Source organism: Balaenoptera ricei, chromosome 9 (genome assembly GCF_028023285.1).
Source record: "Balaenoptera ricei isolate mBalRic1 chromosome 9, mBalRic1.hap2, whole genome shotgun sequence".
NCBI classification, from domain to species: Eukaryota; Metazoa; Chordata; class Mammalia; order Artiodactyla; family Balaenopteridae; genus Balaenoptera; species Balaenoptera ricei.
Genome location: NC_082647.1, coordinates 51,854,162 through 51,882,160, shown reverse-complemented (window position 1 = coordinate 51,882,160; position 27,999 = coordinate 51,854,162). Strand labels below are relative to the sequence as shown.

At 40.7% G+C, this 27,999-nt stretch overlaps 1 protein-coding gene across 5 annotated transcripts in view; it reads right to left on the bottom strand.

Annotated features, from left to right (window-relative positions):
• The window catches only part of OSBPL3 (oxysterol binding protein like 3), a 205,129-nt gene that overhangs the window by 112,686 nt on the left and 64,444 nt on the right, over positions 1–27,999 (bottom strand). Inside the window, exon 2 of one of the 5 annotated variants that reach the window (XM_059933759.1) lies at positions 15,945–15,995. The exons of the other annotated variants lie outside the window; for them this stretch is intronic. The gene's annotated coding sequence lies outside the window, so the exon portion shown is untranslated. The remainder of the gene's footprint in view (positions 1–15,944; positions 15,996–27,999) is intronic. 5 annotated transcript variants of the gene reach the window in all.

Here is a 27,999-nt window from a genome sequence, read left to right as displayed (position 1 = left end):
TTTGAGCACTTACACCCACACCCCACAGCACAGATGTCCCTCGAGACAGTGGCTTTTGCTGCTGGCTCGACTTCATCAGGCTGTGTCCTCCTCACCAGCTACCATATTCTCACTAAACATTCTGTATCCCATTGGTGGTTCCCAATGTTGAAGATCTCACCTATTCTTCCCCCCCCCCGCCGCCAGCCCTCCTGAGACAAGTTCCCAAGCTGGGAATGACTCTCCCCCAATCCTCAGGTGTCAACTAGTAGAAATAAGATCTACTGTGTCTGTGGTATTTTTATGATCTAGTAACCTAAACACAAGGGGAAACCAGAGAAATTCAGCATGTTTTGTCTTAAGTGAACCCAGACTGGCTCCTTTTCTAATGTGAACTGTTCACCTCTTTAGTAACAGTACATTCAAGAATTTTGCAGTGGATGGACAGAACTCACCTATATGGAGTGTGATTTTTTTACCCCTGGATGCTTGTCAGAACGTCCTAAGGGGTGGCATAAAGTCCTTATACCACTGTTATCATGAACTTTGGGGGTGGGATCTGGCAGCAATTTTTAAGTGCTCCCCAATAGATTTCGATGTGCACCCAGGGTTGAGAATCACTGGTCTAGAGTTTTCTGAAATTTCCTTTCTCTTTCTAATCATCTTGACAGCATCTGCCTGTCCTTAGGCTTGTGATCTCTTTCATCCGGCACAGTTTACTCTCAGAGGTCCTGTGCAGACTAAAGTAATTCAGTCCCCTGGTGTGTTCTGGGCTGAACTGGCACCCAGAACCTGTTTAGCAGAGATAGGTACATGGTTCCCACCCCTTCACCTGTCTAAGGTTCCAATTCCCTCTCCTCTGGGTGTATTCAGTTCTTTTCAGTTGGTACTTCTCCTTTAGGAAAAAAAAAAAAAAAAGATAGGAAACAAGTAGAATTGGAACAATTCTTTTGACTCCTGATGTTTTGAGCAGAGAAAATTTCCACACCCAGAAGATGATCTTTTACTTATTCATGTAGTTCTGGATACACATTTGCAAAGCTGTTTTAAATTTTTTAACCACCTTTTGCAAGTCTCAGCTCATTCCTGACGTTAGTTCTGCAGACTTTCTTCTATCATGTTTGTGTAACACTTAATACTCTTAACTAAAGTTCTTCCTAACTTTAAAGTGTGGCTTACCGGCTCCTCTTTCTCCCTCCCAGTTAATACGTAGGCATCTACCGGTGTTTTTCCCTCCATCCACTTCTCTCTATGAGCCTTAGCTCTTGATCATCTTACCCACGCCCATAGCTCCTGGTAAGATAGGTTTCTACTCACTCTGCTGTCCTCACCCTCCTCCAGCCCACAGCCTGGTGGATGGCCCCCAGATTTATCACTAGAACAGGAAGCCTACTGCTTACTTCAAGAGCAAACCTATCGCTCCCTCATGCTGATAACCTGTGCTGACTTCCCTGACTCTGATTAAGACAACCACCCCTCTCCAGGTCCACCCCAACTTTCTCTCGCAGATCCCCCAATACAGCAGATCCTACCTCTGTCCTGACACTCACCTCCTCACCCCAAAACTTGTTTTCTGTTCTTCCACACCTACAACCAGCAATCCATTTTAGATCCCCATTAGGGGGTCTCCACTTTTTCTTTCCCATCACTTCAATCTACTCTACATTTCCTGGCCCAGTTCATCTTTCCAGAAAGATTCCAATGTCTCTCCTCTACTCCGAATTCCCACTGGTCACTGAACTTCGTTAAAAATCCTAAGCCCTTCACAACGCAGTTAAATTTAAATGGCTTCGGACTCTGGTTCTATCTACCACTTACTGTGAGTTACTAAACTTCTGAGTTGTTTCCTCATCTGAAAAGAGGGTCAATTAATAGTACTCAGTTTTTGTGAAGACTGACTGAAATAATACAGGTCACACACTCAGCACAGTACTTGGCAGACATCAGTCAATTATATTTCAGCTGTTATCACTCAAACCTCAACTCTAAAAACTCACATATACATACCTTACACTGTACACTCTCCTGCAGTCACGTCGCTCTGCCTCGGTCCTTGCTAGTTCTTCTCTGCAAAGCATCCTCTAACACGATGCCTCTCCTCCATCTGTGGAAATTCCCTCCACCCTCCAAAGAGCATCGCAAGCATCATCTGCTCCCTGAAACCCTTTCTGAAACCACCCCGACCCCTGGTTTTGTTTCTCTTTTGAACCCCCGCTTTACTTTTGTGACTCAAAGTATGTCAGAAGTTGCCCACATTTTGAGGTTACTCTTTGTAACCTTACCACTAGATGTTAGGTCTACATCACGCTCAGTGACTGCATTTTACTCATCTTTTACCTTCTTGTGGGAAAGCAACTTAAAGATTAGTAGTAATGATTGTTAAGCCAGACTGAATACCCTTCATTCATCTGAGTTAACAGGGAAAAAGTCCTCTGTGTAAGCACATTGATCCATTTCCAAGGAGCCATCCTCCTTCCCTCTTCACTGGAATTACTTGGGATTACATGCGCATTTCAGAACATTTTAGCTAACCCTTCCTTGTGAAGTCTCCTCACCATTTTCTTTGGCCACAAGAGAGATCCTTTCTTTCTTTTCTCTGAACTGTTTGAAACGTTTCTAGTGTCCATAGCTATGCCCAAAGCATGCTTCTCTAGGGATTTCATCTCCTGGTTCCCACCACTTTATATCACTGGACAATGCTTTCTGTTGGGTCAGAAAGAAATCCAGAGATATCCTTCCTTGCATTATTTTCTCAGTCTTCTTAAAAATGAAACGATCAGCAAAACAAATCAAGAGTTTATAAGAAATTAGCAGAATAAAACTGCCAGTGGGTTTTATCAGCACATTTGGCATCCCTTCCAGAGTTACAGTCTCTGGGGAGAAAGCATCATCTGTAACCAGTCTGGAAAATCCATAATATTGACCCTACTACAACATACTTTCTGTGGTTTCTCTCTCCCCACCCCCCTTACCTAGAAATTTACCTTTAGGGCCTGGATTTCCATAGGCCTGCTTCTTTAAAGCAAAATATTCCCTTCTAGAATCATATTTTCGTCGTGAGAACCATCCTAACCTTCTTGGTGAGACAAATCGGATGATCAAATCTATGCCCCACTTTTAATGTTTACTTTGCTTAGTCCTCATAAGCTGCACGATGGCAAACGGCTACAGGTATTACTATAACCTCCCTGCTTCCCAGGTGCTTTTAAATGAATTACTGAAGTTCTCCTCCTCGGCTACTGGTCTTCTCTTAGCTATGCGTATTGTTCTCTATCCAATCAAGTTTCCATGGTTTTTCCTTCCCAGCAAATTTCAGTTGAACTCTCTTGATCAGGTTAGCAGATCTCTTGCCAAACACACTTGTCCTCAGAGATGCCAAGAGTCTTCCCCGCACACCAAACCCTGTTTGTCAAAACTATCTGTGAGACAGTTATTTTGTACACTTTCTGCATCCTTTTCCAGCTCGTGGTCTACCTTCTCCGGAAAGGTAGAAACACCACACATCCCCCTGGAGATCTTCAGTTTCCTACCATGACATCATAGCACCAGAGATACATTTGTGGTTTCTTTTACTGTATTTTTATGCAAACAGGGTGATGGTTTGTAGGTCTGGTATTTTGGCAGCTTATCATGTATGCCTTGGCTTGTTGTTCACCACTATCCATTTTCCTTCCTTTAATCACAGAACTCTCAAGTTTAGTTGGGCACGAGCTCATCTGCTACATTTCCAGCCTTCCTTGCAACTTGGTGGGGACCAATGAGATGTGAGTAGAAGCTGTGCTAAAAAGATGTGCACATTCCCTGTCCTTTCCCCATTCCTGAGCACTGAGAGATGGCAACAAGTAGACCCAGAAATGAAAGCCACTGGTTGAAGATGTCAGTGTCACTGTACAAGCCCAGGAATAACCATATCTGGACAGTTACATGAGAGAGAAATAAACTTCAATCTTGTTATAGCCACTTAATTTGGGGGTCTCTCAGTCACAGAGATTTAGTGCAAATAATGCAGGCCCTAAGAAGGTAGCATGTCTCACAATCAGGAATCTTGCGTCACCTCTGTACCCTTCAACGGGAAGTTGCCAACCATCTATCTCTTCGATGGTCAGCTTGCTGGGCCCAGAAACAGGAACCCTTGGACCATTAGCAGTAAGAATCCTCACTGTTTGAAAAAGCAAAGAAAGCTACTGTTTCCAAGTTCCAGGAGTGTATTATCTCCTCAAACAACCCCCCCTATTCTTCAGTAGGCCTTACGGTAGAGATCCATCCTCAAATCATTTCACCTTCTCCAGCAGGACGGGCCCCCTGCATGTTGCATGTGTCACCCACGTGGTCCTGAGAGCCACTCTAGAGCAGGAGCACTGAATGTTCTGGGTGGAGAGGGATGAGTCCACAGGGCATATGCCCATCCCTCCACTCTTGAATACGGTAAAATCAGAAACGGGCTGAGTTTGCTTCTCCTTCTGCAGTTTAGCCACCCTGACTTGTCTCTAGAGGAAGAAACACTGATGGGCAAAGGTGGGCTAATAAAGGAAGCTATAGTGAGAGACAAGAGGATGAAGGAGAGTAACTACACTGATGACAATTCAACTCAATTCATATCTATTAAGTCCCTATTAAGTGTCCACAGCTGTGCTAACCCTAAATGATAGAAACAAGTGACAACTAAGCAGTAGTTTAATCCAAGGAGTCAACTGCTCTGATCAAGGAGATAAGATGTGTGTAGATGAAATGAGTCAGAACACGGTTCAGGGTGGGCTATCTAGTAGGTTTGGTGGACAGTCACAGGGAAGAGTTCAGGGGGGCTGAAGCTGTGAGCTTTGAAAGAAGTTGCCTGAGGGGAGCCTTAAAGATGTGGACAGGACTTGACTAGGTAGAGAGGAATGTGGAGGGTGGGGAGGGCACCTCACACAATATTTCCCAAGCCTGGCTGTATGACAGGATCACCCTGGGGAGCGTCTACAAAATACCAAAGTCTGGCCCCACTCCATACCAAGTCATCCAGATGCTCTGGGATGAGGCCTGGGCAAGCTCCCCAGGTGACTGTGATGAGGCACAAGGGTTGAGAACCACTTCCTAATCTTGCATCCAGAAATGACAGAAAGATTTACTCCACAAAACTTCCGTCTTTCATTTTAGCATTTAATTTCATTTTAGTATCTAATGCCAGACCTATGTCTACTGCATCTAATTTGTACCAAATTAAAATGCAGAGCAGGATGTGACTTAGTTTAAAGGGTAAGAAGAGAGAGCGCCACCCAAAAACTTAAAATAACATCTTGTGGTTTGAATTTTATCAGTGGGTGTTGCAATCCTCCCTTAACTGACAACTGCTGGCGGAAGCAGGGTAGATTTTAACAATTGGCAACCACAGACGGCATTTCATTACCGATCTAAAGAGACTATCCATTGAGTCACTGTAAAATGTGAATGTGATTTCTTAAAACTTCTCTATCTCCCATAAAAATCTTCTAAAGTCTTTTCAGCAATGGAAACATTAAGCTAACAATGAATAATGCTCCATCAGCGGTACCTGAATGCTCTCAAATAACAAGAAACGAAATACCTAGTGATTGTGGTTAAGGTATCAGATGTACACACTTCAAGTTGTTTGTCTCCCTAACTAAAAATAACCCTAGGACTGAGATGCTAAGCTTCAAACAAATTCTATAAAAGAATTCCCCGATATATATTTGGGGAATATTGCCAGGGCAATAGTAAACAATCCCCTGTAAGAGGCCCAAAAGAAAGCAACAAGTCAATAACTTAGCAAATGTAGGTGGGAAGGAAAAAGGACACAGGGAGTTTTCCTCTCCTAGGGGATGGACTACTGCAAGAAAATGAGCATGAGACACTTTAAACCAGTACAAACTGAAAAACAGTTATAAGGAGAAACAGAATGAAAAGGCAGAGAAAACAGGTTTAAAAAAAAATGAAGTGGGGCTTCCCTGGTGGTGCAGTGGTTGAGAGTCTGCCTGCCAATGCAGGGGACATGGGTTCGAGCCCTGGTCTGGGAGGATCCCACATGCCGCGGAGCGCCTGGGCCTGTGAGCCACAACTACTGAGCCTGTGCGACTGGAGCCTGTGCTCTGCAACAAGAGGGGCCGCGACAGTGACAGGCCCGCGCACCGCGATGAAGAGTGGCCCCCGCGTGCCACAACTAGAGAAAGCCCTCGCACAGAAACGAAGACCCAACACAGCCAAAAATAAATAAATAAATAAATAAATAAATTTTAAAAATGAAGTGGTTATTGGTAGACTAAAGCTAAAAAGGCAAGAAAAAGGTAAGAGCAACTCTGCGGCTAGTGCTAACCATTCGTGGCTGTTTGTTCCCTCCAGTAGAGCATGTAGGTCAGAAGCAATTTGAAGATCGTGTCTAACTCTTGCTTTGTTTTTCAATTTCCTACAGCTAGCACGGAACCTGGTATGTGGCAGGTTATTTATCAAATTGATGCTCAACATCAAAAAAACAGAACAACCCAATTCAAAAATGGGCAGAAGACCTGAAGAGACATTTTTCTAAAGAAGTCATGCAGATGGCCAACAGGCACATGAAAAGATCCTCAACTTCATTAATCATCAGAGAAATGCAAATCGAAACTACAATGAGGCATCACCTCACACCTGTCAGAATGGCTATCATCAAAAAGAACACAAATAACAAATGTTGGTGAGGATGTGGAGAAAAGGGAACCTTCATGCACTGTTGGTGGGAATGTAAATTGGTGTAGCCACTGCGGAAAACAGTATGGAGGTTTCTCAAAAAACTCACTATAGAACTACCATATGACCTAGCAATTCCACTCCTGGGTATATATCTGAAAAAAACAAAAACACTAATTTGAAAAGATACATGCACCCCAATGTTCATAGCAGCATTATTTACAATTACCAAGATATGGAAGCAACCTCAGTGTATATCAACAGATGAATCAATAAAGAAGAGGTTATAGGGCTTCCCTGGTGGTGCAGTGGTTGAGAATCTGCCTGCCTATGCAGGGGACACGGGTTCGAGCCCTGGTCTCGGAAGATCCCACATGCCGCGGAGCAACTAGGCCCGTGAGCCACAACTACTGAGCCTGCGCGTCTGGAGCCTGTGCTCCGCAACAAGAGAGGCTGCGACAGTGAGAGGCCCGCGCACCGCAATGAAGAGTGGCCCCCGCTCACCGCAACTAGAGAAAGCCCTCGCACAGAAACAGACCCAACACAGCAAAAATAAATAAGTGAATGAATGAATGAATGAATGAATAAATAAATAAATGAAAGAAGAGGTTATATATATATATACACACACACACATATACACACAATGCAATACTACTCAGCCGTAAAAAAAAGAATGAAATTTTGCCATTTGCAACTACATGGATGGACTCAGAGAGTATTATGCTAAGTGAAAGAAGTCAGACAGAGAAAGATAAATACCGTATGATATCACTTATATGTAGAATCTAAAAAATAAAACCAGTGAATATAACAAAAAAGAAACAGACTCACAGATATAGAGAACTAGTGGTTACCAGTGGGGAGAGGGAAAGAAGGAGGGGAAAGATAGGGGTACGGCATTAGGAGGTATAAAATACTATATATAAAATACATAAGCTACAAGGATATACTGTACAACACAGAGAATATAGCCAATATTTTATAACTATAAATGGAGTATAATATTTAAAAATTGTGCATCACTATGTTGTATACCTTAAGCTTATAAAATAGTCTACATCAACTAACCTCAATAAATAAATAAATATAAAAACAAAACCAAATTGATGGCCTGTGTCCCCTTCCCCTAGCTTCTAGAAGATTTTATCTCAGAAATAGGAAAATAAATACTCTAAAGTATCCATTTATGAATCTGAAAAAATTTTGTACAAAGATGGATCCTAATTGTTTAGGAGTTTGTATCCAATGAGAATGTAACAAAAAAGTAATAAGTAACAGAAATTACAAATAAAATCTAAGTCAAAAGTGAGATGTAAATTATCAAAACTCTAGCTGGATTCCATCAGGCTAATATTTGAAATAATTTTCAGCAACCAGGACTCTGATCTTCACTCAATTCCCCTATTTGTGTATTCATTGTAGCTATCAGTTGAACGAGGGGGGTTAGCACATTTGAGGGTGTTTCAACACACCATTTTGTATTTAGACAGCATCTGTCATCAAAGAAGTCCCAGCGCTATGCAAATGGCAACTCCCCCACCTCACACCCAAAGGCAGAGCAGCCCCAGCGCAGAGCAATGACAATCATACCATCATACCTCCTGAAAATGAGAAGCACCCCAGTTTCCAGACCCAGGTCAGACCTCAAGGTTTATTAATGGCTTAACAGGAGCCGATGCCAATTCTGAATCATCATTACTGGGTGTGGCAGATGAGTTTTTTAAAGACGAAGACACCAAAAAGCTCATCTTACAAAGTAACATTGACACTTCTCCATCAGTTGGTGGGGTCTATGTTTCCTTCCCTTGAACCTGAGTGGGCTTGTGACCATGGCCAAAGTGATGCTGTGTGACTTCCAAGGCTCTGTCAGAAATGCTGATAAAGGACTTCTCTGGTGGCGCAGCGGTTAAGAATCGCCTGCTGATGCAGGGGACACAGGTTCGAGCCCTCGTTCGGGAAGATCCCACATGCCGCGAAGCGCGCTACAACTACTGGACCTGCGCTTTAGAGCCCCCGAGCCACAACTACTGAAGCCTGTGAGCCTAGAGCCGGTGCTCTGCAACAAGAGAAGCCACTGCAATGAGAAGCCCGCACACCACAACGAAGAGTAGCCCCCGCTCGCCGCAACTACAGAAAGCCTGCGCACAGCAACGAAGACCCAATGCAGCCAAAAATAAAATAAATTTTAAAAAAAGAAAAAGAAATGGTGATACAGCTTTCACTTGATGCTCTCTCTCTGTCAGGATGTTCACCTTCAACTTAGCTGCCATGATGTGAGGACAGCAACGTGGAGAGAACATATGGAGGGGCCCATTTGGAAAAGAACTGAGACACCCCTCCTCCAAGCTGATAGCCAGCATCAACTCCCAGGCATGTGAGTGAGCAAGCCTTCAAATGTCCCTGCCCCCAGCCTTCGTGCAGTCCCAGCAGACACTGAGCAGAGCAGAGTCTAGCTCTCCCCAGCGAGTCCTGCGTTAATTGGAAGACCGGACACTATAAAACTCTTAGAGGAGAACATAGGAAAAACACTCTTTGACATAAACCACAGCAAGATCTTTTTTGACCCACCTCCTAGAGTAATGAAAATAAAAACAAAAATAAACAAATGGGACCTAATTAAACTTAAAAGAACCCTTTAAATACACCTTTTAACACTGACCTCAAAATTCTCACTTATCACTTGGCATTTCTCTTTAATAGCTTAAGCAGTGGTTGGGAATGAGTTTTCAACTGGCAGCTGAGCCACAGAGAAATTGTCTTACTACGGTCATAGGGTCAGTCTGTCGGGGTACAAGTAGGACAGAACCCAGGACTGTACTCTCCATTAAGAACATCCATCCAGAAGGGGAAGAGGGAATTGAAGTAAAAGTCCTAAGTGGGTACATTTAAATATTTCTAAAGAGCAGTTTTATTGTTAGAGTCAAAAATCCCCAGCACCATTCAGTCCTTTGGAAAGAACACTGACTAACTCTTGGGCCTTGGCCAGAGTTGTCTGGTTGATCCTGCAGTGCAAAGATCTATTCTCAACCACACACAGGACTCCCCGGGGGCTATCTGTGCCCAGAAACCAGAGGACACCAGCAAGGCAATATGGAGAGCAGTGCTTCATCATTTGAGTTGGAGCAGAATGATTGAAAGCAGTAGGAGGGAGGGAGAAAAGACAGGAGAGCACTCATTAAGGCTGTAATGAACCCTGAATGATCATGAAATAAAACTGCAGCGTCTGAACCAGAGCTAGCCAACAGAACTTTGGGTGTTGTCTGACACTGCAGCCTCTAGCCACATGTGGTTACTGAGCACTTGAAATGTGGCCAGTGCAACTAAGAAACTGAAGTTTAAATCTTAATTTTAAATCGTTTACATTTTCATAGCCACATGTGGCTGGTAGCTACCATATCAGACATCACAGCTTTAGACCACACCATTCTAAACCACTTATTTTCTCCCTCCTTTCCCTAAGCACTAAGTGAGAACACCTCCGGATTATTTCTGCCTCCTGAAATCCTCCAGGTGTGTTCGCACTCTTACCAACTCTGGAAAAGTCAATGGCTGGTTAACAGCTGAGTCATCATAGGTATGGTGGCCAAACTTAAATGTATTCAGTCATCTGGGAAAGTTTCTTCCCCACTCCTTCCATTGTTTGGAGACAATGAATTAAAGAGTGAAAGAGGCTACTAGTTTTCTACATGAGGTGAGCAGGGATTTTTAGTAATAAGCCCAACTGAAACTTCCAGGTGCTTCAAACTGTGTCAGTACAGAGATTAACTCCTCCAACAGACAGCTCCAATGGAAAACCACTAGGAATGTTATGAAAAGATATGTGAAGTTCACGTGTCATTTAGGAATGGCTTATAATGGCTGCTCAGGGTCTGTGACATGAAGCACAAGATCATATTTCAGAACAAAAAAAGGTATTATCAATCCAAACAATTATCAGATGTCAATTTTTTTAGTAGATGAACATATTTACCACTTTCTGCTATCTTCAGATGGCAAAAAAACTCCATCTTCAGCCAAGCAGGTGCCTTTTCACAGAGAGTGGGGAGGAAGGGGGAGAGCCTTTTAAAAGGGTTCCTGCACAATTTGCAAAGTCCTAGAAACAGCTCCACAAAGCTGCCCAGTAGTTATCTTTTGGCCTGCAGGAAAGCTGTTGTTACTTTGGTGAGGAAATGAGAAATTCACTAAGAAAACAGCCAATTATTTCCCAACATGCAAGTGCTTCCATAATCTGATATTCGATTACCAGCTCAAATGTATTGCCCAATATAATTCCACCATTTCAGGTAAACAGATATTCTTAAGAGTTCCCCATTCAAAACAGGCATTCTCATAAATCACTAATAAAATATAGATCGGTATAACCTCTTTAGGAAGCAATTTGGCAATAGAAAAGTTGTCTCTCGAAAATAAAGGCAATAAGCAACAATTCCCAAAGATAAAACAACTCAGGAAATACGGCTTCCAAAAGCCTTTTCCAAAAAAACCTTAATGATGATGAACGCCACCAAACGTTAAATTATCAAGAATGACAAAGCCATGGAAAAAAGACCAATGGTTAACAGTGCACTGATTGGGGTTAAATAAGTGGGGGAATAACCAGGGGAAGTAGAGCTACTAAGTGTTAAAAGTATAAATCCTAACAAAATGAAAATAAAACAAAGGACAAACATCTGATATCAGGGGAGGGTTGCTGGGCAAAAGAGTCAGATTGTTTATTACATTGTTACAGCTTGCCCAACCCATTCTCACTCCCAGGCCCTCAGAGGTTTTCATCTCTCCTCTGCATTTAGAGAACTAATCCTCTTTGGATGAAGAATAACTTTTCAGCAGACTAACCATTTTTTCCTTTTGTTAAATTCAAGCAAGATCAAATAGGATATTTTACTTTTAAACCTATGTTTAGCTTGAGCTCAGTCTTAGACAATTATTTCTGCCCCTCATTTATCCCTCTCTCCCTCTATACATCCCTCCCATTATATGTACAGAGCCAAGCCTGAAATTAATGTTAACATTGGTTATTTTATGGTTGAGATTTCTGGGTAATATTTTAATTTCTCCTTTGAGCTTTTTGTTTGTTTGTTTTGCTTGATCTTTAAAAGTAAGGAACACATATCATTGAAATAAATGTAAAATAGTAATTACTTTTCTGATTTGTATGGTTCATTTTCCTAAAATGGTCACCTGATCTGTGCTTCTCTTATTTCCCTGACACTCACCAATCTCAGATTCTGACTCAAATACCCTTACCAGTCCTCTTCATCCTCTGACCCTCCTTTTCTCTGGTTGTGCTTCAGTTTTTAGAGGAACACTATGCTTCAACATGAGAGAACGGTCCTTTGTCATACCTCCCCACAGTCGTCAGGCCCCACAGTTCTTGGGCCTCCCAAGAACATGGAAAGTGTAGATAAGAAAAAACAGCAGGTCTGGGGTCTTTTAACTGGAGGTGTGAATGGAAACTATTGACACTGGGAATCCCAACTGTGCTGTTGTTACACATCAGTGGTGACACACCAACACACACAAACTGGATTTACTGGAAGTGAAGGCAGTTATACCACTAAGACCTCTTCCAATACCTAGATAGGTTCTTTCTTTTCTTTCTCTTTTTCTCTTTCTTTCCTTTCTTCCTTCCTTTTCTCTTTTTCCTTCTTTCTTTTCTTTCTTTCCTTCGTTCTTTCTTCCTTTCTCTTTCTCTCTTTCCTTCCTTCTTCCCTCCCTCCCTCCCTTCCTTCTTATCTATCCATACATCCTTCTCTCTCTCTATTTCTCTCACACACACTCTCTCTCCTTCTCTTTATCTCTCTGCCCCCCCCCCCCAAAAGAAACCCTTCCTCCCCTTAAAGGCAAGTCAAATAAAGTCTATTAGGTAACTTGGAGGAAGAAGGAGGGAGGGTGTTTGGGTTGAGGGAGGGAAGATGGAAGAGCCATTAGGAGTATAGAGTAGCTGCATACACATTTGTAACTGGATACAGTCTGCTGTACCACAGAACTCCAAGAATGCATTCCAGGCATGACAAGCTCATCTGACAACTCAGAACAAGGTAGCTGCTCACGTTTTGTTTACTCCATAGCAAAAGTCAGTGGTCTTGTTTGGTTTGGGTCCTCCTCCTCCTGCCTCTTCCTGGCCTCTATCTTTTAAAAGGTGCATCAGAGCAAAAGCTGCAGAAATCAAATTTTACCAGTTCAACAGATCACGGATTATTAGGTACCACATAGACCAAGCTAAACAAGTAACAGATTAAAAAAAAGTCAGATCCTGGAAGGTAGGGTATAAATTATCTATACATATATGCAATGTTTCAGGAGTTTGATTTTAGCTTCTAATTTAAGCTTTCACTTTTTGACAAGTGAGACAACAGACACAGTCAGCTTCTATGTAATATAAAAGCAGTCATGACCCTTCCTAGGAACAGCAGCTCAAAAAGACTAAGAAATCAAATTTCAAGACTGAAAAATAAAGTTGTTATCCTGGGTCATAATTATTCAAAATGTGCTCTGCCAAATAACAGTCTCACAGGGCTGTCTGTGGGAGAAAAAGCAGGTCCTCACAGACCGGTCCCCTTGGGAAATACTGCTCCTATATTCCCTCTTGAAGACACAGTGTAATATGTATTGGCACCTTGAAGGTTCTGAGAGGTCCTGCAGTTAAAACAAGCAAACTACAATAAAAGCCAAATGGGTTAACTTTGTTCAACCCATTCCAAACCTTTCTGACTATGGTATCTATTCTCTGAGGTAATACTTCGACATTCCTTCAGCCTGATGATCCAGTCTAGCTTGAAAGCTCAATTATCCTATGAATCCATGAAATGAACTGAACTCTTAACCTTTAAAGGCTGGTTTATCTGTCACACAGATAATAGCCTAACACGCACAGGCACCATTTCTTGGCTATGAATCAGGCTCATAACAGCCAGTAGTAACATTTGGATACCCTTTGCTTAAAGTTTCATGTCTAGACTTGAGAGGTCTAGAGAATCACGAAAAACCATGATTGTTGCATAAAAACCATAAGCAATGTTCAGAGACTGGGAACATGCTTCCCTATTTGACCCAATCTTCCCTAAAAGTCCCTCCATGGTCTCTCATTATCACTTAATCGTCCTCCAAACCCAACTTCCCCACTCCCCTTCCTCCTTGCTTTCTGTAGTTTACTACTCAGACTCGATGCTTCCCATTTCAGTCTGAAATTACCCTGAAAAGAAAACATCTGCATAGGAAGTCCAACATCATTTGGAGGAAAGAAGTACCACGCCAGGGAATGCCATTCTCGGTTAACTGGACAAAGTGCTCAAAGAAATCTTGCGGAAAAGATCTCAGAAATTACTCACACAACTGTTGTGCAGGACTACCTAAACACGTAGCTCCTAGCAATGTGCGCTATATTTACCCAAGTACACAAGAAATGGGATCAACATTTAGTATTCACTTAACAGATGTTTATTCATCACTTACTATTGGTCAGGCACAATTCTAGGCATTGGAGATAAAGCAGTGAAGAAAGTCGAAAACACTACACTAGAAACAACACCACAGAACAGACTAGCAAATTCAGTAATACCAATGCATATGATGACTTTGGGGAAAACAATTTCTAAATGGAAGAAGGCTGACTTTAAGAATTCAGAACCATCTTACAAGGTACAAGGTAAGTTTTTGCATCCATGAGGATGTGGGAAAGGCAACAGATATTTATTTTCTATCATTTCTCAGGCATCATGCTAGATACTTTTATAAATGTTACATTTTTTAATTCTCAGGACTATCCTTTGACTTAGGTCCTAAGCTTTATATTACAGTTAGAAAAATGAGACAGAGCTAGTGGTCAAACTTTTGTAATCTGCCTGACTCCAAATCCATACCTTTTATACAAGAATAGTGAGGTCAGACCTGAAACTGAATTCATGGCTACTTCAAAGTTACATTTCTAATGTGACTTCATGATGGCAGAGAAAAGATATCTCAAAGTACGTGAGGTAGAAGAGTAAATATCAACATCACATCAAAAAATTATCTTCACAAATTTGTTGAACTCACACCTCCCAATTTTAAAACTAACTACAAAGCTACAGGAATCAAGACAGTGTTTACTGGCAGAAAGATAAACATATAGCTAAAAGGAGGGAAGTAAGAATGCAGAAATTAAACTCTCACTCTTATGGTCAACTCATTTTGACAAAGGTACCAAGACGATTCAATGGGGGAAAGAAGAATCTTTTCAACAAATGGTGCTGGGAAAAGGAGATATTCACATGCAAAAGGATGAAGTTGGACCCTACTTCATACTACATACAAAAATTCACCCAAAATTGACCGAAGTCCTAAATGTAAAAGCTAAGACTATAAAACCTTTAAAAGAAAACACAGGGGTAAATTTTCCTGATCTTGGATTAGGTCAGAGTCTCAGATATAACACCTAAAGCAAAAGCAATAAAGAAAAAAAAAATAGTAAGTTGGACTTTATTACAATTAAAAACTTTTATGCTTCAAAGGATAAAATCAAGAGTATGAAAAGACAAGCCAAGAACAGGAGAAAATACTTGCAAATCATATATAGTTGATATGGGTCTATTATTTACAGAAATAATTCTTACAACCCAACAATGAAAAAATAACCCAATTTTTTAAGCGGGCAAAGAACTTGAATAGACATTTCTCCAAGGAAGACATACAGGTGGTCAATAAGCAGATGAAAAAACATGCTTAACATCATTAACCATGAAAGAAATGCAAACCAAAATTACAAAAAAAAAAAAAAAAGAGAGAGAGAGAGAAGCAAACAAAAAGGCAGAGAATAACAATGGTTAGCAAGGATGTTGAGAAATTGAAACTCTCATGCTCTTTGGTGGCTATGCATACTTTGAAAAACAGTCTGGCAGTTCCTCAAAATATTAAACATAGTTACCATATGAGGCAGCAATACCACTCCTAGGTATATACCCAAGAAACTTGAAGATGTATGTCCACACAAAAACTTGCACAAGAATATTCATAGCAGCAGAATTCATAATAGTTAAAAGGTAGAAAACCCCAAAATATCTATCAACTGATAAATGGATAAACAAAAATAAAATACCTATATGGTATGGACTGATTGTGTAGTCCCAGAATTCATATATTGAAGCCTAATCCCCAGTGTGATGGTATTTGGAGATGGGGCCACTGGGAGGTAATTAAGTCATGAGGGTGGAGCCCTCATGAATGGGATTAGTGGCTTTTGGCTTGCTTCCTGTCTCTGCTCTCAGCCATGTGAGGATACAACAAGAAGACAGCCACCTACAAACCAGGAAGGGGGTGCTCACCAGACAGCGGATCTGCAGGCACCTGGTCCTTGGACCTCCCAGCCTCTAGAACTGTAAGAAATAAATGTTTGTTGTTTAAGTCACCCAATCTATGGTAATTTGTTATAGCAGCCTGGACTAAGATACCATACAATGAAATATTATTCAGCTACAAAAGGGAATGAAACATTGAGTCAAGCTACAATGTGGGTGAACCTTGAAAACATTATGCTAGGGACTTCCCTGGTGGTCCAGTGGTTAAGACTCTGAGCTTCCAATGCAGGGGGCTCAGGTTTGATCCCTGGTTGGGGAACTAAGATCCTACATGCTATGAAGTACGACCAAAAAAAAGAAAAAGAAAATATCATGCTAAGTGAAGGAAGCCAGATAAAAAAGGCCACATATTGTATGACTCCATTTACACGAAATGCCCAGAATAAGCAAATCTATAAAGACAGGAAGTAGATAAGTGTTTGCCAGGGCTTGGGATTTGCTTTTTGGGGATGATGGAAATGTTATGGAACTAATTCCAGTTGCACGACTTTGTGAATGTACCAAAAAATATATCACTGACTTATATACTCTGGATTCTACATATAAGTGATATCATATGATATTTGTCTTTCTCTGTCTGGCTTACTTCACTTAGTATGATAAACTTATATACTCTAAAAGGGTGAATTTTGTGGTATGTGAATAATATATCAATAAAAAATATCTTACCCTCCCCAAAATAATCTTTGAATCAAATAGAATCTGATATTAGTTATCTAGTTTCTCCCACAAAAACCACTGGCATTGAGGTGAATCTACTTTTGCTGAATCAGATATGTAACACTAGGATCTAGTCTTAAGATTCAAAAAATAAAGGACTATTCTGTGCATTGAAAGATAAATAAACTTCAATAGGAAAGTTCTGAGAACTCCACCATGACTAAAATAGCATACTCAATTGAAAACAAATGAACAAAATTATATCAACATGGGAGCTTATAACTTCAGATTGGGCTCTATGAAGTCTTCAGAATCCATATGCTCTAGTGACCCCATGGAAAGGAAAGAATGAAATAGCAAGTCAAAGGTCAAAGTCAACTCCAACACATGGAAACACCAATATGAATTATGTCAAGACTTGTCAATCCTGGCTGCCACATTAGTCATCCTAGAACTCACAAATAGATTGTGGAGACTCCTCATTTGAGAGGCTGTTGACAATCATATCCAAAGATGAAACATGGGTCCTCCAAGACCTCAAAGGCTTTCTTCTATCGTGCTAGGCGGTACTGGCTTAGGTCACTGAGGGCCTATTTACAAGCAATCAGGGGTCTAATTAAAACCCTAACAGAATGACTAAAAGCCAAATCTGGACATGATGCTAAAATGATGACCTTCAAGCTCAAATCTGGATGTGACGTTAAACTGACCTTGAAGCTCCAAAACAGTTGGTTGATCTTTGATCTGTATGCTTGCTTTACATTTAGCAATGACTCAGGCCCACATTAAAAAAAAAAAAAAAAGTTACTACATCTCTAATTCTCAGAAATACCACCATGTAGGTTAAAATAGATATGCACGTGTACACACATACTCACACAGACCAACCCATCACAAGTCAAAAGAACCACACAAGCTAATGAAAAGCCTGCAATTCATTGTCTGCAGCCAAAAGAGCAAGATAAATGGAGCAATCACAGATAATTCCAAATTTTGAGAGGTTATATTCCCAAGAGGTAGTTATAAATCAGCTGTTTGAAACTTGAAACACATTTTCTCATAGAAATCTGTTAGCTTGTGGTCACATACCCAGGTGAGACCAGGGAGACCAATGCAATGCATGTGAAGCAGAAAGTTGATGGCACTTCCTAGAGGGGGAAAATGTCTTCCAAGTTCAACTCCTAACGTAGCTCAATAGTGGCAGTGCCCCGGCTACAGCATGGGGAAATAGGGTGCACACTCTCTGGTCTTGTCCTTCCCCAGATATCCTAAACTGGTGAACAAACAGGCCCTGGGCCACATGGGAAACCCACCCCACTCCCATTCAGACATATGAATCCTTCACAGGGGATCTCTCTGTGAACTGCGAGGGCCTGTGGCTTTTTGCTGCTCTCCCAAAGTTTTAATTTCAGTAAGTGTCTGCTTATCCAGAAGTGAAAGCAAACAAGACTTCTCATTACAGAATTTTTTAAAATATTTTTTTGTTGAAATACAACATGCATACAGAAAGTCAAATTACTGGATTTTCAAAAAATATACTTCATAGGGAAGATACATGAAAAGTAGTGACTTTCAGCAACTTCTCAATGTCTCTTGTGGTCAATACAAATTCTGTTTTTCATCACCCTTGTGTCCTACACCCAGCACAGAGGCTGTACATAGTGGGCACCTCAAAGATGTGTGGGATCTCTGTACCTTTAAGTTCATTAGTATTGTGGATGTAATTTATTTTAAAAAATACCTTAGAACAACTTACATACACTGTGATAGTGACCTTGAGCAATTTGCCTCTTTGTGCCTCAATTTCCTTAACCAAGGAATCATTCTCGCCCAGGGAATTGTGTGGCTGAGTGACCAGAGTAGGAAGGAAATTAAATTTTCAGTGGATACCTTGGTGCCTTCAGAATGTGGTTTCACAAATACATATCACCCATTAAACAATCGAAGAAACGGAATGCATTATGTGAGTCATCATTACAGTAAACCCCAAATGAGAGTTGGGAGTGTGTAATAACTCGGGACGCCCTCCCTAGCCCCTCTCTCGCCATCTCCCTGTCCCTCCTCCGGCCCTCCTCAGACTTACACTGAGCTACTGGCTCAGGCCCCATCCTCAGTCTGACCTCATTCTAGCCTGACCACCTGGTTCTGATTCACAGCCTTGCTGTCAACCCTGCTATTTGTGCTTCATTCCCCAGTCCTGCTTCAGAATTTCAGGTCAAGGATCTCGGTTCCTCCTCTAACAACCGGCCACACTCTCACTGACCCAGAGCTTCTTGGGTGAGAGTGACGGATCATCCTCTTTACAGAAAACCACAGGGCTAATTCTGAATTCAAAGTTCCCTTATTACCTTAGGGTCAGTACAGAAAAGGGGGTGGGGTGGGGAAGGAAGGGTTGAGTGACAGTTTGAGAACCAGAAGAAAAGAAAAAGCAAACATGTAAGTGTGACCATCAGGATACTCTGCAGTATTTCGCCACACCCCCTTCACACACACAGTATCAGAGAGGGACCAATTAAGCCGATTCTTCACTTTAGGGACAGCAAATACATTCCTAGAAGATAGTTTCTGTCAATCGTGATAGACTATCTATCAAGAGAGGGTCTTTACTAATCTCACTTCTTTCTTTAATAGGCCCACAAAAGAACACAGGGCACACTTGCAGGAGGCAGCTCATCATGTCTGGGGGGTCAGGACTACAGTCTTAGTACAGGCACTTACAACAGGGTTCCTCTCCTCAGCACCCTTCTCTCTGAGAACCAGCCTCGCCCCGTGCCCCGCCCCTCCCTGGCCACTGGGATGACCCACACCAAGGGCAGCCACTGAACTGACCAAGCTGAGCCAACCAGATTCTCTCTGTCCAGAATTCATAAGTAGACACAGGGACCAAGGCAGCCTCTGATGGCCACTGAACTTAAAGACAAGTGGGACCGCTGGGGACAGGGGTTGGGGGGCTGGGGGGAGGTGCTATTTTTCACCAGGTGCTGGGAAAGCAGAGATGAGAGGGAAAAAGCAGGGAAAGCAGGATGGCAGGGCCTGTAGACAGAGAGAGGGACTGACAGACGAGCAGAGACAGGCAGACCAGAGACACAGAGAAAGGCAGAGTGAGACACAGAGGAAGACAGACAGACAACACACACATGCAGTGAGACAGAGCCAGAAGCAAAGTAACAGATGCACAAAGAGAGACAAATCAGATGGGGAGGCCAACGGGGATGGGCGGCCTGGTGGGGAGAATGGAGGACCGGATGGATCTCTGCCGTGTCTGAGGCCCTGCCAAGTTCCAGCTGTGCCTCCAGCTTCCTGCCCAAGGGCTCTGTGAGCTACCCCTGCATCAGTCCAATAAAATCCCCCCTTTCCTGATCCAGTTTGAAATACTATTTTTCACATATGAAATAAGAAAGTAATTTTGAGTATCAAAACCCAATGAGAGGAGGGATTGGCAGATTTTGACACATATTGCTGATAGCGGTATAAATAAATAAAAATGGGAAACCTATTTAATGACTGTTATCAAAATGCTATAAAATAGTCTTACCCTATTATGAATCTTACTCAAGATTCATAATAGGGGAAAAGTGGATACAACCTTAATGCCCAACATTAGAGGATACATTGAGCAAATTAGGACTAGAATATATTATTTTACACAATGAATAATATTGCTTCTAAAGATACTTGTGAAGAATATAACATGTAAATTATTCATGTTTAAAGAAAAATACTAAATATAAAAGTGCACAGAACTATGTAAAAATGCATATTGAAAATAAAAATCGAGATTAACCAAGATGGCGGAGTAGAAGGACGTGCTGTCACTCCCTCTTGCGAGAGCACCAGAATCACTACTGGCTGCTGGACAATCATTGACAGGAAGACCCTGGACTTCACCAAGGAGGATACCCCACGTCCAAGGACAGAGGAGAAGCCACAGTGAGACGGTAGGAGGGGCGCAATCAGAGTAAAATCAAACCCCGTAACTGCTGGGTGGGTGACTCACAGACTGGCGAACACTTATACCACAGAAGTCCACCCACTGGAGTAAAGGTTCTGAGCCCCACGTCAGGCTTCCCAACCTGGGGGTCAGGCAACGGGAGGAGGAATTCCTAGAGAATCAGACTTTGAAGCCTAGTGGGAATTGGATTGCAGGACTTTGACGGGACTGGGGGAAACAGAGATCCCACTCTTGGAGGGCACACACAAAGTAATGTGTGCATCAGGACCCAGGGGAAGGAGCAGTGAGCCTGGGGGAGACTGAACCAGACCTACCTGCTGGTGTTGGGGGGTCTCCTGCAGAGGCGAGTGGTGGCTCTGTTTCACCGTGGGGATAAGGACACTGGCAGCAGAGGTTCTGGGAAGTTCTCCTTGGCGTGAGCCCTCCCAGAGTCTGCCATTAACCCCACCAAAGAGCACGGGTAGGCTCCAGTGTTGGGTTGCCTCAGGCAAAACAGCCAACAGGGAGGGAACCCAGCCCCACCCATCAACAGTCAAGTGGATTAAGGTTTTACTGAGCTCTGACCGCCACAGCAACAGGGAGGGAACCCAGCCCCACCCATCAACAGTCAAGTGGATTAAGGTTTTACTGAGCTCTGACCGCCACAGCAACAGTCAGCTCTACCCACCACCAGAGCCTCCCATCAAGCCTCTTAGATAGCCTCAACCACCAGAGGGCAGACAACAGAAGCAAGAAAAACTATAATCCTGCAGCCTGTGGACCAAAAACCACAGTTACAGAAAGATAGAGAAGATGAAAAGGCAGAGGGCTATGTACCAGATGAAGGAACAAGAAAAATCCCCAGAAAAACAACTAAATGAAGTGGAGATAGGCAACCTTCCAGAAAAAGAATTCAGAATAATGATAGTGAAGATGATCCAGGACCTCGGAATAAGAATGGAGGCAAAGATTGAGAAGATGCAAGAAATGATTAACAAAGACCTAGAAGAATTAAAGAACAAACAAACAGAGATGACCAATACAATAACTGAAATGAAAACTACACTAGAAGGAATCAATAGCAGAATAACTGAGGCAGAAGAACGGATAAGTGACCTGGAAGACAGAATGATGGAATTCACTGCTGCGGAACAGACTAAAGAAAAAAGAATGAAAAGAAATGAAGACAGCCTAAGAGACCTCTGGGATAACATTAAACGCAACAACATTCGCATTATAGGGGTCCCAGAAGGAGAAGAGAGAGAGAAAGGACCAGAGAAAATATTTGAAGAGATTATAGTCGAAAACTTCCCTAACATGGGAAAGGAAATAGCCACCCAAGTCCAGGAAGCGCAGAGAGTCCCATACAGGATAAACCCAAGGAGAAACACGCCGAGACACATAGTAATCAAAGTGGCAAAAATTAAAGACAAAGAAAAGTTATTGAAAGCAGCAAGGGAAAAACGACAAATAACATACAAGGGAACTCCCATAAGGTTAACAGCTGATTTCTCAGCAGAAACTCTGCAAGCCAGAAGGGAGTGGCATGATATACTTAAAGTGATGAAAGGGAAGAACCTACAACCAAGATTACTCTACCCGGCAAGGATCTCATTTAGATTTGATGGAGAAATCAAAAGCTTTACAGACAAGCAAAAGCTAAGAGAATTCAGCACCACCAAACCAGCTCTACAACAAATGCTAAAGGAACTTCTCTAAGTGGGAAACACAAGAGAAGAAAAGGACCTACAAAAACAAACACAAAACAATTAAGAAAATGGTCATAGGAACATACATATCGATAATTACCTTAAACGTGAATGGATTAAATGCCCCAACCAAAAGACATAGACTGGCTGAATGGATACAAAAACAAGACCCATATATATGCTGTCTACAAGAGACCCACTTTAGACCTAGGGACACATACAGACTGAAAGTGAGGGGATGGAAAAAGATATTCCATGCAAATGGAAATCAAAAGAAAGCTGGAGTAGCTATACTCATATCAGATAAAATAGACTTTAAATTAAAGAATGTTACAAGAGACAAGGAAGGACACTACATAATGATCCAGGGATCAATCCAAGAAGAAGATATAACAATTATAAATATATATGCACCCAACATAGGAGCACCTCAATACATAAGGCAACTGCTAACAGCTATAAAAGAGGAAATCGACAGTAACACAATAATAGTGGGGGACTTTAACACCTCACTTACACCAATGGACAGATCATCCAAAATGAAAATAAATAAGGAAACAGAAGCTTTAAATGACACAATAGACCAGATAGATTTAATTGATATATATCGGACATTCCATCCAAAAACAGCAGATTACACGTTCTTCTCAAGTGCGCACGGAACATTCTCCAAGATAGATCACATCTTGGGTCACAAATCAAGCCTCAGTAAATTTAAGAAAATTGAAATCATATCAAGCATCTTTTCTGACCACAACGCTATGAGATTAGAAATGAATTACAGGGAAAAAAACGTAAAAAGGACAAACACATGGAGGCTAAACAATACGTTACTAAATAACCAAGAGATCACTGAAGAAATCAAAGAGGAAATCAAAAAATACCTAGAGACAAATGACAATGAAAACACGACGACCCAAAACTTATGGGATGCAGCAAAAGCAGTTCTAAGAGGGAAGTTTATAGCTATACAAGCCTACCTAAAGAAACAAGAAAAAGCTCAAGTAAACAATCTAACCTTACACTTAAAGAAACTAGAGAAAGAAGAACAAACAAAACCCAAAGTTAGCAGAAGGAAAGAAATCATAAAGATCAGAGCAGAAATAAATGAAATAGAAACAAAGAAAACAATAGCAAAGATCAATAAAACTAAAAGTTGGTTCTTTGAGAAGATAAACAAAATTGATAAACCATTAGCCAGACTCATCAAGAAAAAGAGGGAGAGGACTCAAATCAATAAAATCAGAAATGAAAAAGGAGAAGTTACAACAGACACTGCAGAAATACAAAGCATCCTAAGAGACTACTACAAGCAACTTTATGCCAATAAAATGGACAACCTGGAAGAAATGGACAAATTCTTAGAAAGGTATAACCTTCCAAGACTGAACCAGGAAGAAATAGAAAAGATGAACAGACCAATCACAAGTAATGAAATTGAAACTGTGATTAAAAATCTTCCAACAAACAAAAGTCCAGGACCAGATGGCTTCACAGGTGAATTCTATCAAACATTTAGAGAAGAGCTAACACCCATCCTTCTCAAACTCTTCCAAAAAATTGCAGAGGAAGGAACACTCCCAAACTCATTCTATGAGGCCACCATCACCCTGATACCAAAACCAGACAAAGACACTACAAAAAAAGAAAATTACAGACCAATATCACTGATGAATATAGATGCAAAAATCCTCAACAAAATACTAGCAAACAGAATCCAACAACACATTAAAAGGATCATACACCACGATCAAGTGGGATTTATCCCAGGGATGCAAGGATTCTTCAATATACGCAAATCAATCAATGTGATACACCATATTAACAAATTGAAGAATAAAAACCATATGATCATCTCAATAGATGCAGAAAAAGCTTTTGACAAAATTCAACACCCATTTCTGATAAAAACTCTCCAGAAAGTGGGCATAGAGGGAACCTACCTCAACATAATAAAGGCCATATATGACAAACCCACAGCAAACATCATTCTCAATGGTGAAAAACTGAAAGCATTTCCTCTAAGATCAGGAACGAGACAAGGATGTCCACTCTCACCACTATTATTCAACATAGTTTTGGAAGTCCTAGCCACGGCAATCAGAGAAGAAAAAGAAATAAAAGGAATACAAATTGGAAAAGAAGAAGTAAAACTGTCACTGTTTGCGGATGACATGATACTATACATAGAGAATCCTAAAACTGCCACCAGAAAACTGCTAGAGCTAATTAATGAATATGGTAAAGTTGCAGGATACAAAATTAATGCCCAGAAATCTCTTGCATTCCTATACACTAATGATGAAAAATCTGAAAGAGAAATTATGGAAACACTCCCATTTACCATTGCAACAAAAAGAATAAAATACCTAGGAATAAACCTACCTAGGGAGACAAAAGACCTGTATGCAGAAAACTATAAGACACTGATGAAAGAAATTAAAGATGATACCAACAGATGGAGAGATATACCATGTTCTTGGATTGGAAGAATCAACATTGTGAAAATGAGTATACTACCCAAAGCAATCTACAGATTCAATGCAATCCCTATCAAATTACCAATGGCATTTTTTACGGAGCTAGAACAAATCATCTTAAAATTTGTATGGAGACACAAAAGACCCCGAATAGGCAAAGCAGTCTTGAGGCAAAAAAATGGAGCTGGAGGAATCAGACTCCCTGACTTCAGACTATACTACAAAGCTACAGTAATCAAGACAATATGGTACTGGCACAAAAACAGAAACATAGATCAATGGAACAAGATAGAAAGCCCAGACATTAACCCACGCACCTATGGTCAACTAATCTATGACAAAGGAGGCAAAGATATACAATGGAGAAAAGACAGTCTCTTCAATAAGTGGTGCTGGGAAAACTGGACAGTTACATGTAAAAGAATGAAATTAGAATACTCCCTAACACCATACACAAAAATAAACTCAAAATGGATTAGAGACCTAAATATAAGACTGGACACTATAAAACTCTTAGAGGAAAACATAGGAAGAACACTCTTTGACATAAATCACAGCAAGATCTTTTTTGATCCACCTCCTAGAGTAATGGAAATAAAAACAAAAATAAACAAGTGGGACCTAATGAAACTTCAAAGCTTTTGCACAGCAAAGGAAACCATAAACAAGACGAAAAGACAACCCTCAGAATGGGAGAAAATATTTGCAAATGAATCAACGGACAAAGGATTAATCTCCAAAATATATAAACAGCTCATTCAGCTCAATATCAAAGAAACAAACACCCCAATCCAAAAATGGGCAGAAGACCTAAATAGACATTTCTCCAAAGAAGACATACAGATGGCCACAAAGCACATGAAAGGATGCTCAACATCACTAATTATTAGAGAAATGCAAATCAAAACTACAATGAGGTATCACCTCACTCCTGTTAGAATGGGCATCATCAGAAAATCTACAAACAACAAATGCTGGAGAGGGTGTGGTGAAAAGGGAACCCTCTTGCACTGTTGGTGGGAATGTAAATTGATACAGCCACTATGGAGAACAATATGGAGGTTCCTTAAAAAACTAAAAATAGAATTACCATATGACCCAGCAATCCCACTACTGGGCATATACCCAGAGAAAACCGTAATTCAAAAAGACACATGCACCCGAATGTTCATTGCAGCACTATTTACAATAGCCAGGTCATGGAAGCAACCTAAATGCCCATCAACAGACGAATGGATAAAGAAGATGTGGTACATATATACAATGGAATATTACTCAGCCATAAAAAGGAACGAAATTGAGTCATTTGTTGAGACGTGGATGGATCTAGAGACTGTCATACAGAGTGAAGTAAGTCAGAAAGAGAAAAACAAATATCGTATATTAATGCATGTATGCGGAACCTAGAAAAATGGTACAGATGAGCCAGTTTGCAGGGCAGAAGTTGAGACACAGATGTAGAGAATGGACATATGGACACCAAGGGGGGAAAACTGCGGTGGGGTGGGGATGGTGGGGTGCTGAATTGGGCGATTGGGATTGACATGTATACACTGATGTGTATAAAACTGATGCCTAATAAGAACCTGCAGTATAAAAAAACAAACAAAACAACTAATACTAAACTTTCATTGGGTTATTTGTATGGAAATATGTTAATATAAATGTTTCAGACATTACATGAAATTTCTAAAAATCTTATATTTGTATTTGTATGGAAATATGTATGGAAATATGTTAATATAAATGTTTCAGACATTACATGAAATTTCTAAAAATCATATTTGTATTTGTATGGAAATATGTATGGAAATATGTTAATATAAATGTTTCAGACATTACATGAAATTTCTAAAAATCTTATATTTGTACTTGTATGGAAAGGTATAATGTTATAAGTAATAATCCTAGTTATTACTTTAAAATGTATATCTCAGAAATAACTAATTTTCTTGTCAACTGCATTATTATGAACTGTCATCAAATCTTTAACCGTGGTCATTTTTAAGTCTTTTGTCATTTACAGACAGTTCTGGGTGTACTCTGATGATTTTGCAAATATGTTCCTATAAAAGGGTTTCATCTTCAAGAAATACATGGAAAAGACTCTGACAAGTACAGGTTTCTGGTAACGGACTGTACTGCTGAACTGAATGAATAAGCATTTTCAGAACTCTAATGAAAAACTGATGAACTCATAAAAGTGCTAACAAAAGATCAAGATGAAAAAAAAAATTAATTACATGGGACTGAGTGAACTGATGAGGATGAGTATAATTTTTGTGACTTTCTGTCTGAATTTAAAAAAAAAAAAAAAAAAATTCCACAAGGACTCAGAGGCAAAGAATATACAAATCAATTTTCACTGCAAAGTAAAGGAGCTGTTACAGTGGAGGATTACTGGACTGAATGTCAATACTATGACATAGTATGAGTGTGTTTCATGTTTGGTAATTGCAATCATTGTTGCTTTTGTTGTGGTCATCCATGTACAATGCTTGGTGTCAGTCGATTTACCTCTTGTAAAAATAAAATACAGTGTGTGTGTGTGAAAAAAAATAAATAAAAAAAAAAATAAAAATAAAAATAAAAAAAAAAAAAAAAAAAAAAAAAAAAGAAAATAAAAATCACAGGAAATGCTCAAAGAGATAATAGGGGCTACATTTGGATGGCAAATCAAAGGGGGTTTTCCCCTCTCTTTTGCTTATTAATTTTCTGTACTTTCAACATTTTTATAATGAGAATATATTCAAGATGATATATTTAATCACTTAAAATCAAATGGTAGGGGGAGTAGTTAAGAGTCTACCCCTTACACTTTTGTACTTGTTCTTCTCGAGTTGTAACTTTCCTATTACTGTAGTATCCAGTATGGATTCCTACACAGAATTGCCAACTTGAAGAACCAAGGTCACCCAGTTAAGCTCCTGGCTAATATTGTCACTCTGACATTAATTTCCTAACATTTCCTCAGTGCCTGCCTACCTTGTGTCAGGCTGGGTTTAACTGGTGTGGATACTCTGCTGGGCAACTTATGACTTTCTGAGGCAGCCAATTCCATTTTCAAATGTTCTGATGATGTCAATGATCTCCAGCTTAATCAGTTGCCCCGAGGCCTATCTGAGCATTCACCAACCTGATGGTGGTCAGAAGACTGTTCCATGTCCAAAAAAGATCCCCCTTCTCCCGGGAGATTTAGATCTATGTCTGTGCTGCTCAAGGTTCTGCTTGGGAATCAGATT